Source organism: Eulemur rufifrons, chromosome 1 (genome assembly GCF_041146395.1).
Source record: "Eulemur rufifrons isolate Redbay chromosome 1, OSU_ERuf_1, whole genome shotgun sequence".
Taxonomy (NCBI): domain Eukaryota; kingdom Metazoa; phylum Chordata; class Mammalia; order Primates; family Lemuridae; genus Eulemur; species Eulemur rufifrons.
This window is the reverse complement of record NC_090983.1, coordinates 65655753-65674564: the sequence shown is the minus strand read 5'-3', so window position 1 is coordinate 65674564 and position 18812 is coordinate 65655753. Positions and strand designations below refer to the sequence as shown.

At 42.8% G+C, this 18812-nt stretch overlaps 1 protein-coding gene across 4 annotated transcripts in view; it reads left to right on the top strand.

The window, feature by feature from the left end:
• TANC1 (tetratricopeptide repeat, ankyrin repeat and coiled-coil containing 1) overlaps positions 1 to 18812 on the top strand; it is a 222291-nt gene that overhangs the window by 57277 nt on the left and 146202 nt on the right. The gene's annotated exons all lie outside the window — the stretch shown is intronic.

Below are 18812 nucleotides of genomic sequence, written 5' to 3'. Positions count from 1 at the left end.
TATAGCTCCCAGGAGACAAATAAGGGCCTGCTTACAACCTGCCTTACCTCAGGTGCTCCTCATAGATTGGCTTTTGGGGTCATGTCAGTTAAAGCTGGCGTCGGTCCTGTCTCCTGCCCGTTCTGCAGACTGTCCTGTGATCTTACGCTGAGTCGTTTCGTCCTCCCGCCTACCTGGGTTTCAAGAAGGATTTTTCTAGTTGTGTGGCTTTAGGAACTCTAGGCAAGTTGCTAAACCTGTGCTCTGATTTCTCTCCTGTAGTCTGTGTAGTTTGTGAAATAAAAATACCTACTTGAAGAGGTTGGTGAGGCTGGAGGCTCCTAATGGCGGAGGTCCTTGTTCTAGTCATCTTTTTATTTGCATTCCCTGTCTCCAGTGTGTAGCATGTAGCAGGACTCAAATATTCTCTTCTTTCCTTTGAGAGACAATCGGCTGAGGGTAGAGCCTGCAGTCCCATCCTAAGTGAGCACAGCTTGAAGGACTCTGGCTGTTTGTGCTCAGGTGCGCACAGTTTAGGCAGAGCAGGAATCCCAGAAATACCCAGGGCAGAATGGTTGATGGGGGCACTGAAGACTCTGACCTGGATCCTTCTCTGTAGGTGTTGGGCGTGCTCCTCCGTAGGGGGTGGGGGTCCAGGTTAAAGCTGCTTCCCAACCTCGGTGAGGTCTTGAGATGCCCACGTGACCTGCCCGTGTACTCTGCCATCTGTTCCGTATGACTTGCCAGCAGGATTTCGTTTTCTGCACACACCCTCCTGCCACACCCTGCTGTCCGTGAGGAAGAGTGGCTAATTTTTTCTCCTTCCCTGGGAGCAACTTTAGGAAGCAGAGAGGGGCTTAACAGCAAAGATCATGTTCAGTGGTTTTGTGGTTTTTGACTATGTCTCTTTTGCAAATTCCTTTTCTGTGAAAGAAAACCTTGCAACCCGTTGCTATTTGAGGTTTTATTAATTTGATGGGTTTGATGGAGAATGGTGAGTTTTGAAGTTAAAGAATTTTACAGTTTAGGAGGGACCTTACAGATGGCCTAACATCTGATTTCCATTGTCTCAGCTCAACAGAAGATGCTCTTGTTGAGGTCACAAATGGCCTCTGGTCATTAAGCCCTGTGGTTGCTTTTTTGTCCTTGACGTGACGTTTCTGTAGCACTTGATACTGCTGACCACGTCTCATTTGAAGCTTTCCCCTCTGGGTTCCTTTACACCATTTCTTTTGCTTTGCTTTTCCTTTTATTTTCTCCTAGGTCCTGCTGTGTCTGCCCTTAAATGTTCGTGTTCCCTGGGCTTTATCCATGGTGGTTTTCTTTTAGTCTGCTCAGCTTTTTTGGGGGAGACCTCAGTTCTTCCGCAGAGTCAGCCACCACCCGCACATTAATGACCTCCCAAGTCTCTGTCTGAGTTCACCCTCCTCTCAAACAATCTTTTGGACATTTCTACTCGGATGACTCATAGATACTTTTAACTCAGGATATCCCAGCTGAACTCATTTCCCCCCTAATTATCGCCTGCTTCCTGCCCCCGACTCCAACCCCTTCACCCCATGCTTCTGTCCGCGTTTCCCATTTTGGTCATTGGCATGACTTCTACCCTGTCGCTCAGGCCAGAAGTTTGTGACTCATCCTTTGCCCCGCCCTCAGCCAGCCCCATATTTTAATTGGCGATTAAGTTGTATCATTTTAATATCCTAAATAAAGAAGGAAAAGGCAAACTTAAAAGTCATTCCACTAACGTAATTATTGTGGGCTCTAAAACCTTCAGCTGGGCCTGTATAAGCAGGTATAATTATATGAGACGATTACGACCATTTAGGTAATACACACTTCATGCTAGATATAGTCCTGGGCACTTGTCATGTATTATTTCTAATTTTCACAGTATTCTGAGATATGTCATCTCTGTTATAAGTGAGAAATCTAGGGTTCAGAGAGCTTAAGTACAAACCCAGGGTCACAGGGCAAGTCATGTGGGTGTAGCTGGGATCTGAACCTATGGGTTGGTCTACCTGACTCCGAGCTTTTGCCTTTTGGCATCATGCCGCCTTGTCTTGTTTGTTTTCATAATGCCACGGTGCTGTTTTTAGGTTTCTTTCAAGTAGATTGATTTTTGAGAGCAGTAACTGGTCTTACTCAAATTCGTATCTGTCCAATATATGTATTTTTCTTATATAATTGGTGCTAAAGACGTGACTCTTAATGGACAATATTGTCTGTGGCTCTGTCTAGGTACAAGCCCTGGTTCTTCTGTTAGCTGTGTGTTCGCTGGGCCTCCTGAGACAGGGACAGTGGGCTCGTGCTGCTTGTCCTCAGGGTTTTTTGTGAGAATCCCATGGATCACCATAAATGAAAGTACTTTAAAATGCAGGGACATTTTTGAGAATTTCTGTTCAGTTGTGGAAGTTAATATTGTCTGGTTCGCATAAGCCCTCTTTTCTTTATTTATAACTGACAGCGTGTGAAAATGTAACAAAACTCTCCTGGATTTCTTATGTTCATGTTGATCAAATCACACACTGACAGAAGAGGCAAGAAAAAACCTTTTTAATAAAGATAGTACACACAGAACTAATTTTTATTCTTAGTAAAACTACTTTAGATAAGAGTATGATCTACAAAAGCTAGATGGAACCTGTTTAGGTATAGGCAGGTGAATTAAAGCAGAGTCTACTGAAGTTCATTCATTCTGTTAAGTTGATCTCGGGGGCATGGTACATGCTTTGTTCTATACTAAAATGAACCCTAAATTGTGACTCAGACCATTGTTTCCTCACAGGTCCCTCCTTTTGCCCCATAGTGAGAAGGAAACACTCTTATTTTCCTTTATGGTTCTCCCTTTTCCATAATATTTTGGTAACGAAGTTTGTCTAAGGGGAGAGAGGCCCTTCTAATAAATGTATAACCCAATTTGTCATTGTGGAATTTAGAAATTGTTTAACTTTCTAAATCTCAATTTCCTGCAAAATCACTTTGTAAATTTGGGGCAATGCCGTGTATTTTTCGGAGTTGTTTTGACTGCATTCTGACAGACTGTACCTGACGCAGGTAGGTCCTTGGTGAGCGGTAGCTGTTACTGTCCAAACTTAAGTTATCAAAGGCCTTGGCCGGGCGCGGTGGCTCACGCCTGTAATCCTAGCACTCTGGGAGGCCGAGATGGGCGGATCGTTTGAGCTCAGGAGTTCGAGACCAGCCTGAGCAAGAGCGAGACCCCATCTCTACTAAAAATAGAAAGAAATTATATAGACAGCTAAAAATATATAGAGAAAAAATTAGCTGGGCATGGTGGCACATGCCTATAGTCCCAGCTACTCGGGAGGCTGAAACAGAAGGATCCCTTGAGCTCAGGAGTTTGAGGTTGCTGTGAGCTAGGCTGACGCCTCGGCACTCACTCTAGCCTGGGCAACAGAGTGAGACTCTGTCTCAAAAAAAAAAAAAAAAAAGTTATCAAAGGCCTAAACCTTCAGATTTAAAAAGGGTTAGACTGGCCTATGAAGAAAAGATTCAGGAAGGATTTATGTAACTGACATGGAAAGGGAGGGAGGGAGGAGACAGTCCAGAAGAGCAGTGGGTTCCAGGAGTGTGGCCCCTGAGGACTGAGGTCCCAGCAGCTGGGGAGCTGCACCCCAGGCCTGAGGAAGCAAACCCAGGCCGGGCCCAGCAGCCTGCCTTGCCGCACCCCTGCAGGTGACTCCGAGGCACTTAACTGGCCTGAAGTTAGAGAACTCAGCCTGGCAGCTTCTGGAGTAGTCCCAGTAGTGGAGGGAGGGAGGGTGGGAGCAAGGACTGATGAGACAGTCATTTGATTGGCTGTTTACCAGGCAGGGAAGGAGACGCTGAAGAAGGAGAGGGGTCGAGTCTGGAAAGGGGTGGTGCTTATGTGCAGGAGCTTGGATCCCAGGCTGGTCAGTGGGGTCTGGCAGTAGGGGAGAGGAAGATGAGTTCAGTTTTGGATGAGTTTGTGTGGCCAGGATTGATGTCAGCAAGTGGGAAATAAAGCACTGCACCTGTAGCACCGACAAAACATCGAGAAACAGAATTGTGTTACCTGCGTGGCGATAGCAGCTGAAGTGGGTATTTCAATCATTTTTCCACGGAAAATAGTGCAAAGAAAAGAGAGCCAAGAATAGACTGGTGTGGAATTGGGTGTTTGGGATTATGGCATCCAATTTCTCTTTCAGAAGGATAAGTGAAAATGTTTGGCAATACATGGCAATATAGTGTTAAATAAAACCAGATTATCAGAACAGTGTTGTACTTTTGACTTTTTTTTTTTGGAAGAGACAGTTTTGCCTTTTTGCCCAGGTTATTCACAGGTGATGATAGTGCACTACAGCCTCTGAATTCCTGGCCTCAAGTGATTCTCCCACCTCAACCACACAAGTAGCTGGGACTATAGGCATGCACCTGGAGAGTTTGGCCATAATTCTGTCTTTACATCTCATGCTGTGTAATAGAAACTTGTCCTTGTGTGCCATTTTATCTTGGGCTCCAAGGCTTAGGGTGCCAAGGCAAGGTTTTTAGTATGTGTCATTTCTCCAAAGAAGGAAATGGAGTGAGGTGGTGAGAGCTCAGGTGTGGCTAGAGCAGGCTGCTGAGGTTCTCCAATTCTTGATTTTCTTATCTGTCGAAAGAGGATAGTTATTCTTACCTGGTTATGTTGTGAGGACTAATCAGGAGGCTGTCTGTGAAATAAGAGTCTCCATCTCTGCCGTTGCTATTGTGTTTCTTTTTTTGATTTGTAGAGTAAAGGTCTTCTATTTTAACAGAGTTAGAGTAGTGACAAGGAGATAATTATAACAAGTCATAAGTCAATTAGAGATGAATGTGGCTTTATGGTTTTCAATGAATTATCTGTACATTGAAATACGGTTTTTTTTTTTTTTTAGGTTTGTGCGAAGGCAGAAGAGTTGGCTTGGGAAGTTTTACTGCATAAAAATGAGAATCAGATATTTAAAAAAATTTTATATCCAGCTTTGTTGCAGACTCACATGTTTTGCTATAGCGGGAATCTGTTTTGCTGAGACCATGAAAACTTAGCACATCTGTGCAACATTTTCATTATATCTAGAACAATTTCACATCCACTGTCTCTAATTCAAAGACATTCAAGAAACATGTGTCCTGTTTTCCACTGGGTTCTAATTGGGCTGTTTTTCCTTAACGGGAGGCATTTGGACCACACACTTACATTTAGGAAATGACTTTGTAACTGCTACATGTACAAGAATGCATGAGGAAGGGTCTCAGTTTGGAAACTGTAGCTTCGGAAACTGCCCCACTCCTCCCCAAGAAAAGTGTGTGTATATGTACATGTGTGTGTGGTTTCTGTGCTGCTTCACAATACCTATTTTGTTCCTTAGGTCTGAGATGTGTTTCATACTGTCTATGTGTTAAGAGAAATGATGACAGGATCGATGATCAAAGGCTTCAGTGCAGAGTTACTAAGGGCTTTAATTGAACCTTTCACTGGGTTTTAGAGGGAAAAAAATCTGATGTTCATACACGGCATGTTACATACCTTCAAGTGTAAAGCTTGAACTTCATAGGTTTGATTAAAGTTTTATGGGACTCCTACAAATAACATCTGTCATCTCCATGCATAGGAGTTACTCTAATTTAGTTGCAGTGTTTTTTGTTTTTTTTTGCTGTTGAGTTGAGTTTGAATGCTTTCAGTTTAGTTCAGAGCTACCATCCTGGTTCTTCCAAAACTGCACGAGGCTTGCACCTTTCTGGGAAGCTTGGCTGCTGCCACAGCTGAACTACTGAGCCAGACTTAGGTTATTTTATTAGCCTAGAGTATCATGCACCTGCAGCTGTTGTTGTAGTTCCTAACCATGAAAACAAAAACCGTCTCAGTTACCCAGGGTCCATGGGAAATTGGCATTGGCCCAATGTATGTCCGTGTATTTTGGATTCTGAATTATATTTATCTTCCTACGGGCATCCCCTGATTTAGGGCACGCAGCTGGGGAATGGCCTGACTGTATGAGGCAGTGGGGGCAGGAGAGGCTGAGCCTTGGCTACTGGCCTCACGAGGAAGCCTGATCCAGTTCACCAGACCATAAATACTTTTAAAAAGAGGGAGAGAGCGAGCACCAAGAAAACAATAACACCAACAGTGTGTGTAAATACACCTGTCCCAAATATGAAACCTGGCATTTCCGTTTTTGTACATTGTCTCACACTGTGAATTTCTGGAGGTCTTTGTCCTGCGTTGCCAACCAGGCCGGCTTATTGTAGACGAGTTAGTATTAAAATTTGGTGGTGATGGTTGATCTTGTTAAATAGAACCTTTACAGACTGCTCTGAAAACTAATCGTGGGGCTTGGCATTTAATTGCTAGCAGGGTGCACGTGTGGAATACTCGATCCTGCGAATATGTGCCAGTTGGTAAGTTGCTGTTGTTATGAATTTCAGTAGTTCCGTAAGTGGGATAAAACTGTGCTACTGTTTCTCTAGAAGCACCTGAGCTGTTAGCATAGCTTTTGGTAAGTCTAAGTCATTGTTCTGTTGAGTCTGATCCTCTAGGTCAGAGTCCTTAACTCTTGGGGTCATTGGTTAGCCTTCAGGGGTGCTATGGTTTGAATGTATCCCCCAAAGTTTGTGTGTTAGAAACTTAATCCCCCATGTGGCGGCTCTGCCCTCAGGAGTGGAATAATGTCATTATTTCGGGAGTGGGATAGTTATCATGAGAGTGGGCTTGTTGCCCTTCCGCCATGGGATGGTGCAGCAAGAAGGCCCTCACCAGAAGCATGCCCCTTGACCTTGGACTCCGTAGCCTCCAGAACTGTAAGCCAAATAAATTACTGTTTGTAAATTACTTGGTCTGTGCTATTCTGTGACAACAGCACAAAATGGACTAAGACAAGGTGCGGGGGGAGTCTGTGAACTTGGATGGATGGAGAAAAATTTACAACTTTATTTTCACTAACCTCTAGCCAAAATGTAGCCTTTGCTTTGCCCATGAAAGTAGACAACCGGCCACGTTAAGATCAACAGCACCTCTGACTTTCTCACATAGAAATTTCCAATTTTTATATCACATTGTAGAGATAGTTTAATATATGTTTATACTATCACTGTTTTAAAAACTGCAATAGTTACTAGACCTGCCGTGTTTTATTTGTGTGCTAAGCATACATTACTATATCAGATTTGCTTTTTAAATATTTTGATGTCTATGTTTCAATATTATTAATAGTTTTCTTTGTAATCCTATTTTCTACTTAAAAACATTCAAAAATACTCTGTTCAGAGGGTGCAGATTGCTGAAGCGGTCCATGGCACTAAAAAGGTCTTACAAATTCCTGCCTTGGATGATACCCTTGTATCTTTCTCAGCTTGCTTTGAGACCAGATTTGTTAACATTAAACCTGGATTGATTTTTTTTTTTTTTTAAAGCCTTAATATATTTGGCTTTTGTTTTCTAGCGCGACTTGGCTTTGACTTTTTTCGGCTGGAGCCCTGGTATTCCCCATTTTGGGGCCGTTGGAGTCAATTAAAAAATAAAACCATTGTCCATGCCCATGTGCCCTTTCTCACAGGCCTCTGTGAGACTGCTCAGTGCAACCCACTGTTCTTGGCCAGGAATGAGTTCCCTTAGAAATTTCAGATGAGAACACAGTGATGCATAGGCTGATATCATTGCTCCAGCTGTGGGAGTAGGTGATGCTCTGTGGCTTGTATGAATTTCATTTAGCTCTCTACTGCATCGTCACCGCAGGCATACCTTAATTTAATTTAGAACTTGATATCCAAAGCTAAAACCTTAATAAGTTTTTCAGACTGTGTAAAACTGCCCAAAGAAAGAAATCAAGGGCATCAGGCCATTCCTCGCTGTATCCCATCACCTTTTAATAAGCTTTATGCAATTTGTTCGAGAAATGGGGTGATCTTCTAAACTCCTCTTGAATAACATAGTTCCTAACTTCTAGGTACGTGTTAGAAATAGGAGAAGCATTGCCCATACGACACAAAGGTCTCTGCCTCAAATAATCTTCCCCGTTGGCATTCTGGCCTAACTCACAGTGTTTTCTCCCTGTGGTCTGATGCACCCACGAACTTGCTCATTTTAGCATGTGTTCTGTTGCATGGTACTTCCAGATCACACATGGACAACACTGCGATTTAGAATAACTCTGATTAGTAGGACACCTCGCAGACCTTGAGGGACTGGACAGTGTCTCTCAATGGAGGCAGGTTCTTTTGCATAGATTTGTGGCATTGGGTGTGGCTGGGAAGGGGGTGGTGGTGTGAGAGAGAGAGAGTGTGTGTGTGTCTCCACGTCTCCCCATCCCAGTCTCCAAAGACAATTTTTCTCCCTTGGGCAGTTTTGCCTTTGTCTGACTTCCTTACCAGGCCCCTGGGAACTAGTCTGTCTCATTTTTATCCCAAAGAGGAGGCCCAGTAGAGAGACTGCATGGTCAGGCTCGGGAGCCAGACTGCCTGGATGAGGACTGAGCAGTGTGACCCGGGCAGGTCACCACCTTATCCTCGCCTCTGTAGAATGGGGATTAATAGCACCTTCCTCAGCGCATGGTAGTGAAGATGAAATGACTGTATCTATGCTGAGTGTTTAGAGCGGGGCCTGGCATACAGTTAATGGTAAATAGGTGTTGCAGGCTGCACATCAGAATCACCTGGTGGCGTTAAAAAAAAAAACAAAAAAAACCCCACACTACATAGGGATTGAGAACTCCCATCCTAATGAAATTAGGGCCCATGGAGGTTAAAACCTTGTTCAGAGAGTCACAAGTTACTAACAGACGTGGAAGAGGGATTCTGATGTCTTATGTTCTGGAGTACTAAGTGAAAAAGATCCATCTGTCAGCTCCATAAGCAAGAGATCTTTCTGTCGTGAATGGCTGCCTTTCACAGGGCATCTTTGAAGTTGTTTGATCCTTCACTTTGAGGCCAGATGCAGTGCAATTTAAAAAATTTAATTTCTTTAGATTTATATTAATAACACCAGACTCCATTCAGCTGGCATTGATTGATTTGAGTGCTTTTTAACACTCTGAAAAATGTCAAGGCCCCTTTCAGTACTAAATGCTTATCACCCCATACTGCCTCCCCCTCCGAGGGTTCCTTTTTCATCTGTGGTGATGTGATGGTTTATCATCTACTGGTCTCAGGAATAAGCAATAAAGTTTTCCCCTTGAAATTATAGCACCTACAGAAGGAAAAGACCTGAAATTATCCAGTCCAATAGGAAAGGGAACAATATTTCCATTAGAGAAGTCTGTGAAAGGTGAAATAACTTGTTCAAAACCACTTTGTAGGCCAGGCGCAGTGGCTCACACCTGTAATCCTAGCACTCTGGGAGGCCGAGGAGGGCGGATTGTTTGAGCTCAGGAATTCGAGACCAGCCTGAGCAAGAGTGAGACCCCCCATCTCTACTAAAAATAGAAAGAAATTATATGGACAACAGCAACAACAACAAAAAATATATATACACACACACACACACACACACACACTTAGCTGGGCATGGTGGCACATGCCTGTAGTACCAGCTACTTAGGAGGCTGAGGCAGTAGGATCACTTGAGCCCAGGAGTTTGAGGTTGCTGTGAGCTAGGCTGACGCCACGGCACTCTAGCCGGGGTGACAGAGTGAGACTCTGTCTCAAAAAAAAAAAAAAAAAAAAAAACCAACCCAAAAAACAAACAACAAGAAAAACCACTCTGTATACATAATGCCTCCTACCTTATTCAGGGAGTTGTGATTGCCATGAATGAAGAAGGCGGTCAGTGTAAGGTGGGGGTTGTAGTTCTGTTGTACGATACAAGTGGAAAACTTAACAGGAAGGAAAAAGGGAAAGAGAAGAGAATGTAATTCTCAGAGTGTGACTGCTGTGGAGCAAACTGCCATAACGAGGATCAGGGCTTGAGTCTCCAGATAAACCTTACACAGGTCCATCCTGTGGCCCCAGCCATGTCCTCTGCAGAGCTGTGTGAGGGAGGATGAGACTACAGTTAAGACCGTGGTGCTCCAGAAGCTGTTGGCCTCCTGGCCACTGGGGCCCAGAGTTGACATTGGCATTCTCTCCTTTCTCCTTGGCTGGATTCATAACTGCTGCACTCCCACCTTCATGCAAAGTCACCTCTTCTTTGAGGCTTGTGCTGTTCTGGTCACCTCCCTGTCCTCCCTCTAGTTCACTGAGGCTTTTGGAAGCAGCTGCTCAGTGCCTGAGCTTTCAAGTCAGACCTGGGTTCAAGTCCCAGTTCCACCTTTGCTAATCCTGTGGGCTTTATCATTGTCTGGAATTGTGCCACATCTAAAATTTTAAAAATTCATTTAAAAGAACCAGACACTTTTCAGCTTCCTCCTTTGTTTATTCCGACTGTGTTCATTCTTTGATCTCTTTGAGACATCGTGTCTTTTCTCTCTGGCGACCCTACCTCTCAGGGCTTCCCTCCTTTCATGTCCAGCCTCGGTTCCATGGCACACCACTCCGAGCACTCCTGTACGTGCACCTGTGCTGTGAACTCCTGATTGTGGATCAGTCCTCTCATCCTCTGGGCGGTGGTTTCTCAGGGCTGAGCATAGAGGATGGGATTGCACAGTTTCATCATTGCATTTTCTGGCCTGGTCTGCAGTCTGGTTTGGGTGATCAGAGCTATTTAGCTGTTTCCTTTTTACCTAGCACTTGCCTTCCTCCCCTCTGTGGGACTGTTCTGAGTCTTCACTGCACCTCTCTCTCCTTGTTTTTACTTTATAGAGAAAATGAAGGCGTGAGCTTTTTTTTAGCTCCCCACCCATGTTTGTCAACATTATTGTCTTCCTCCTCCATTATCTTGTATTTAACTCTGTGTCCTCTGTTGCCTGGCACAGAGTAGATGCTTGGGAATGTGTATAAAATGAAAAAACTGGAATTGCTAACCCAGAGCTCATTCCTTAGTTGGGAAATTAGATTGTAACCCTATTTCTGCCATTCACTGGCTCAAGAGAGCCAGGGCAGTTTCCGCCATTGCTCAGGGCCTTACATTTTAAAGAAAGATGTTAAATTTACTTATTAAAGGATGACAGTCTGTTTTGAGGTATAGCCATTCCCTTTTAGAGTTGCAGGTGGATTAAAATTATGTTCCTACACAATCATCCATTGATGTTGAAATGAGAAAACACATACTGTGCTGATTGTGGCATGGGGGGCCAGGCAGGGCCTGACCACATAGGGGCTCACAGCCCAGTGGAGAAGGCAGGTATACCAGCAATTAAAATAATGGTTAAGAAGGCTTTTAAGAGGAGGAGCTTCTGGAGTGGGTTTTGAAGTGGGCTTGTGAAATTCCTTTGCTTTCTCTACTAGATCTAAATATCCATGTAATATCTCAGTGGTGGTAATAGTGAAATATTGCCATTATTTTGTCTTCTAGTTAGGAATGTTTTGCTGCCAGGGTAGGGAGGTAAGACTTGGCTGGGGAGCTCCCATGCTAGAGGGAATGGTGGATGAGCAGCTCTGCGAGACTGGGAGCTCCACCTTGCACAGTAGCCATTGCCTGGGAGGCATAATGATTATTTCCAGGATTGCTGCCCTTGGTTATGTTCCTATCTGAGCCTTCCTGGTTTTAGGGAGAATGTATTGATTTCATGTTTTGGCTTTTCCATCATTGCACTTATCCCCTCTGTGTGCGTATTTGAAATACCAAAGTAAAACATTCCTGTAGCTGGTGCTTTGGAAGGCCTGATATTAAAATAGATCTTGCTGTGTAAATGTGCTGTTCTTCACATATAAACCAGATACCTTTGACCATAAACTTGGGAATTAGTGTTTGGTACCACTAGAATTCTTAAATTATTAGTCCATTTGATTTCTCTTCCATAACAACCCTGCTACTCATTTATTTCAAGGCATTTATTTAGCGTTGTATTTAACGTACTTTGCTAGATGCCATAGGGATTTGTAGAGTTCAGCATTTTTCACCATGATTTGGATGGATAATCATCTCAGCACAAAATGGGTTATAGAATTGGAGAAAAGATATATTTTGGCCCCCCTGGCCTGGGAAGGCTTTATGGAGGAAGTAATGTTAAAAGTTGGACTGAACAAATCTCTTCACAGATATATAAACATGACTTGTGCTCAGACGCAAGTAACTTCTTCCTGTTTTCCTCCAAAAGTGAAATTTCCTTTCTCCCAAGTAGTTATCAAAATGAAAACATCTTTAAATGAACTTTGGTATAATAATTTTCTAACAACTTGAAATACTAGCTTAGAAGAGTCAGATTTATTTTTTCTAAGAAACTCTTCCTAAAACAACTTATATAAAAATATATCTTCCTACAGAATATTTCAGATATACATTGAATATGATTTTATCATAATAAGGAGTTTCTACTTAATTTTGTACATCAGAACTTAAACATTTGAGTTGAAACTTCATGCTCAGAATTCTTTTAAATTCACATTACTTGTGACTATAAATTTATGCTTTTTAATAACTGATATTCAAATCTGTCTTTTTGCCTAAGACAACTATAAAGAGAAGGACAGTAGAATTAGAGGTTCAATTTGTAGAATGGATTTGAATAAAGAAGACAGAACGGTTGGGTCTATGTGTCCTAGAGCAGCAGTCCCCAACCTTTTTGGCACCAGGGACCTGTTTCATGGAAGACAGTTTTTCCACAGACCTAGGGAATAGGGGTGAGATAGGGAGTGGTTTCAGGATGATTCAAGCACATTACATCTATTGTGCAGCCAAACCTCTCTGCTAATGATAATCTGTATTTGCAGCCACTCCCTAGCACTAGCATCACCATCTCAGCTCCACCTCAGATCATCAGGCATTAGATTCTCATAACTCGCGCACAACCTAGAGATCCCTCGCATGTGCAGTTTATAGTAGGGTTTGCACTCCTATGAGAATCTAATGCCCCTTCTGATCTGCAAGGACGTGGAGCTTATGGGGTGATGTGAAATGGGGAGCGGCTGTAAAGCTTCCTTAGCTCACCTGGCTCCTACCTCCTGCTGTGAGCCCAGTTCAGAACAGGCCATGGACATGGACGGGGGGTTGGGGACCACAGTCCTAGAGAATAAATTATACCTTAATTGTGCCATATTTTCCAGTTATGCAAATTAAGCAAAACCAAAGGCAAATTCTTACTCTCAGAATTGCTTTCTGGTTTGTTTTAACACCCCCTCCCCCTCTTTTCTGGTTGAAGCATCTGAATCTTGGAGAAGTTCTGTTACTTGTTCACAGTCACATTGGCTAGGTCTCTTGATTCCTAGGTTTTCTCTACTACAGGGGGGGAAAACATGAGAGAGATCCTGGAATTTCAAAAATTCATTAAGCTTTGGTTTTTCCCAGCCTCCTGGGAGCTCCTAAAGAATGTTGAGGCATGGTTCTTGCTTTCAGGAAGCTTCTGTATGCAGGGTTTCCCAAGAATCTTCAGCCAACAGCCAGTGCTCCCTCTAGCTGGCCTCATTGTTTCCTCTCGTGGTCTCTATTCTGCTTTGTTTTCTCTTATTTGCTATATTCTCCATTATTTATCTTGTAGGCTCCTTCAGACTCCCTACTACCACCACCCATTTCCTTTCTTTTGATAAACTATTAAATCTTGCTAACACAAGGAAAAGTTCTAAAGGCATCATACCGAAGACATGGCTATTAGTTGAGTCAAGTTAGGTTTAAAAAAACTTTTTGGGCTCCTAACATTGAGGATGTTTTCAGTGTCTCCCCCTTCTTTGAAGCAAAAATATTTCTTATTATATGTGCACCTTAGTTTCCAGTGTTTCACTTGTAAATATTGCTATTCTAGCTGTATTATTATTTGTTTTGACAAAAGAAAGGAGGCATCTTCAGAGAGAGGTTTGCTTTGAGGCCAGATGAATGTTTTGATGGGAGAAGCTCCTTCAATCAGAGCATGCACACAACATGTGAATTTAGGGATTCGGGGTTACCGGCCTGAGATTTTAAGATTAATTCAGGTGTGGACGTGAAAAATATTATTAAATGCAGCATTTTTCTCCCAAATATCTCATTGCCTTTGATGTCATATGGATTTAACTGAGGTTTCTTGCATTCTTTATGAATGAGAGTATATAGGAATGTTCTTTGTCAATTATAAACTGCTATAAATGTTGGTTAATTGCTTGATTTGGAGGAAATCGCTCATCTGTGTTCATTGCAGCCTGGTTAAATCTGTCAACAAATACTGAGAACAGAGTGGGTGCAAAGCCTGTGTTCTGGCTTCTGTTTGTATCTATTAAAGAATAAACATAGTCCCTGCCCTCAGCTCCCAGCTTCCACTTGAAGTTGTGTAAACAGGCAGTATGGCCCTCCAGAAGTGCAATATTTCTCCCCCCCCCCCCCGGAAACATTAATTTATTTAATACTCTTTTTCTCAATTTAATTTGATTTTTAAATTGACAAATAATTGTACATATTCATGGGGTACATAGTGATTATTGGATACCTATAATGTATAGTGATCAGATCAGGGTAATATATCCCATCAACTCAAATATTGTTTGTTTGGGGAACATTCAATATACTCCTTTTAGCTATTTGAAACTATATATTATTAATGATAGTCATCCTGCAGTGATACGGAACACTGGGACTCATCCCCCTGTCTAGCTATGATTTTGTATCCTTTAACAAATTTAATGCTAGTGCTTTCTATGGTTTCAGGCAGGGTGGTCATGGTTACAATATTGTCATTGTGATTGCAAGGTGAAATAGATTTTGTCTTGTTTTGGAATCATCTCACTGGTTTATCTAGGATGCTTTTTGTTATATTTTATATGCCAGTGTAACACCCTATGCAGAATCCTAACACATAATGTGGAGAGGTTGTGTCTGTCCCCAAAGACTTGACGTGCTAAAGCAGAAATACCAAAAGTAAAAGTAAGCTTTTGATAGTTGATTTAACTTCTTTTGTAACGTAGAGGCTAGTTTTCCTCTTGTTGGGGCCCAGAACACGATATCCCAAAATAACGGCAGCTTGACAACTGAGAGAACTGTAGAAGCAAGATGGCCACTCTAACCTCCTCCCACCTTTGTCCCCTGAAGCATGGTCATAAAGGAATTCTCTGTTCTATCTCACTTAAAAGTGGGTTATATAAGACCCCCATTCCAGGGGTGTCCTGCCCTAACACACAGGCCTTGCTAAGTCCCCACGCTCTACTTATTACCATTAGGTCACACTTCTGCACAACTGTCCATTCTCCATTGAACCTAAGCATAAAAACGCAAGTTCCCTGGGACTTTGGGTCTCCATTTCTGAAGGCTCTTGTGTCACATAAAACTTTGGTTAGGTAAATTTGTTACGATTTTCTCTTGTTAATCTGTCTTTTCTTATAGGGATGTCAGCCGTGAACCTTGCCATGAGTGAGGAAAGGACACTACTTTTTCTCCCCTGTACTCTCTTACTCAAGAGTATTTAAAGAAATGACAGCTGACATTCTCTACTTTTTCAAAGACTTCTCTTAAATATTTTAACCCAGCCACATATTTGTTCTACTTGCTGTCGCAGAGGCTAAGGTTTTATGAGGCAGAACTTGAAGGGTTCTTTTTGGCCAGCATTTGAATTATACCTGTGCCTTTGGTCTGTAATGTATACATGTAAAAAAGGACAATATTTCTTCTATGATACTTGTCCATAAGTACTTCCTCACCACACATATGGTTCTTTGGTAGCAACTTGATAGCTCTGCCAGTTTGTTTTCAGTGTGTTGGGCTTGCCATTTAATCAGCTGGGTCTCAATTACTGTGTCTGGAGGGCTGGTTTACATCATTTCTATTTGGTTGCCGTCCATGACAGGTCAGTGTTCACCCTCTGGGGGGAAAATGGCAACAGTTGCAGTTGCTGTGGGAAGGGAAGTGTGTGGTGGTGCAGGGAAGGAGAGCCTGCTGGCTGCCACCCAGATGGGCCTCAAGGTGGCATTCCCATTGAGGGCTTTACTGTTGTCTTCCTTTTGGTCCTCAAAGGGGAGTCAGAAGCTCACGATTCTCCACTTCTTAAATGGATGACTCACTTGGCAAAGTGACTCCCTTTAACAAAGCTCACAAGAGCTTTTGTTTAAAGCTAGAGCACCGGTTTATTAATTTACTTCCAGAATCATATCTTGGTAACAGGCCAAACAGTTGTGTGGACTAGACCAGTACCCTCTCTCCCCACCGTTGGCAGGCTAAGAAAGGAGCCAAATTCTGCAGTGCCTCTCTGTGAGAACAGAATCAGAACAAAGGGAAGTAGTTGCATCATGCCAATGTTTAATAGAACCCAGCTCCTATAGCCTGATGCATCCACTTCCAGAATTGGATGTGGAGGAGTGTGTTTTTAAGTACATAGATACTGTCAGGTATGCTGGTAATCGTCTCTGGAATATACTTCAGGTGTTGGCCCCCCCAGCCTATTATTAAAGCTGCTATTTCTGACCATCCACCTTCAGATGGGCGCAGTCTTTAGTTGATGACTATCAAGTTCCCATTATGGGTTTTAGGTCACAGACTTCCAGGTGACTTTGTATAGCTCCACGCTGATCTGTTACTCTCAGAATTTAACTTGCTGGGAAAGCTTACTTTTTTCCTTTCCAGTGTGTGTATGGTGCGGATGGTTCTTTATTTTTGCACTCAAGTATGATTGGGTTAAAGTTTCTCCAGGTCACAGTTTGAGTAGCTTTTAGAATATAAAATTTAAGCTCTTTCCCTTGAGTTTCTATTTATGGAAGAAAACAGGAACTGGAAGAAAAAAATAACAGCAGATATTTGATAGCCTTTTACACTTAATTAAGACCACTGATGTGGAAGATGCGACTATCCTGAAAACAGCTGAGCTTCTCAAAGTAGGCAAACAAGGTATCTGGGATGCGATGCCAAAGTCAGTGTCACCTAGTATTTGCACTGTGGGATGTGTACTCGGAGTGGCAGGGTAGGTCTGCCTCAAATCGCTGATGACCTGGGTGATTAATCAGGGGCAGCTTCATGGACATGGCGGGGCCTGAGCTGGTCCATGATCAAGGTAAATACAGGGCTATGGGAGAGTTCACCGAGGCGTGTGCAAGGAACCTTGGACAAGCTTTGACAGCATGGCTCTGTCAATATTTTTCTTTTATAAGTATGTAGTCTTCGCTAAGTTGCAAACCTGAAAGGTTGGTTGATTTGAAGAAGAAAATGTCTGTGCTTCCCAGGCATCTATTTATTTATTATTTTATTTTGCATACCATTTTTTATACTGCAGCATTTTGCATTGTTTCTTTCAAGCGTGACTCTTCAGAGAAATTTGTGTTACCATAGTTCCCCTGGTGGAAGCTCACTGTGGTCCTCTTCCAGATTTCACATTGGCCCTTTAGGTGAAACCTAACTCTTTTCACCAGGGTTCATTCAAAAGAAAAAATGAGGCTCTAAGCCCTGCTCCTTTTGTGCGTAAAGACTTGTTTGTGAGATGATTTAACCCTAATAACCTTTAGTATGGCTTTCTTCAAATTATACCTAAGAAATTATTCTCCTAATATCCCTCAGTTTTGTTTGATTGCTGTTGCCCAGAGCTTTCATGAATCTGGGAAGAGAGGCTGGCCTGCTGGAGTGGAGGAAGGCAGACCCTTGCTGGGAGCCTGCACATGTGGGTTCTGGCCCTGCTGTTAATTAGCTGCATGAGCCGTGGGCAAGTCAGCCTCCCTGGGTCTCTCTGTTTCTTCATCATTAAAACAAAGGGCTTGGAAAAATAAATACAGGCCTGGACCAAATGATAAGAAAGGTCACCCCATGCTACACTGTGTGATTCTGTGAATGGCAGCACATTTCAGCGGGGCCCCACAACACCTCTGTTCACTCTGGGGGTTGAGAGGTGGTGCAGGGTGGGTGTTACACTGAGGCTGCATGAAGCATGCTGACTAGGCAAGTCTGGGAGCCCTCCTGAGTGCATTTCTCCCTCCTGCCCCCATCGTCTATTCCTCTCTCCCCTCCTTCATTCCCTTCTCTTCTCGCTCCTCACTCCCTCTCCCTTTCTGTTTGCGAGTAACTTCCTCGCCTTCTGCTTTCCTCTCTTAGTGTATCAGCAAAGGTGTGATGGGTTAACACAACCCACTAAGAATTGTTACTGTTTGGGGTTGTCCAGCTGTGTCATCTGAGTTACTGGTGTGGGGGGAGAGAGCTAAAGGAGGCTAGCTTCATGGTGAAATAATGGTGCTTTTGTCTGTCTCTTGCTGTGGAGATGGTTTCATGTTTCATCTTAGGCCTGGGCCATTGTGGTGTTTTCACAAGCTCAAAACAACCCTGCTTAAAAATACAGTTCATTATTTAAAGGATTTGGCCATAGTGCCATAGGCCTATTCTACTCACCTTCCCGCTCCCAACACCCCAAGGTCATAACTATATATAGTAAAAACCCACCGCAGTGTGTGCTGTTTAGTCGGTTCCCTTGATCAGGGTTAAAATGTGTTCCCACTGTATTTATTTTGCAAATGCTTGTAAGATATGCTTCATTTCATAACCTTCCAAAATGTTTTTCTTGTAGTTGTATAATTAGTAACACCTGTAAAACATTGCCTTTGACCGCATAGCTTCCTTCTTAACCATTATCTTTTTGATTCTGTGTTTTTAGTGTTTTCTTCTTTTGATGAACTGAGATCGGGAGACAGTATTTCTGTGCCAAATCTCTTACAGTACCGTACCCAGGTTTAGCCTCATAACCTTAATTAGATGTGGAATGCTGAGAATGCACTATTGTGTGTGTTTTTTTAAGTTTAACAAGACAGTGAATTTCTGATTACTTCATTGAAAGTTACAAAACATTTCTCGTGTCTTAGCATTCAGTTTCCCAGTTTATTCACAGAAAATTAATGTAAAACTCAAGGTACCTTCATATTATCCTAAGCAATCT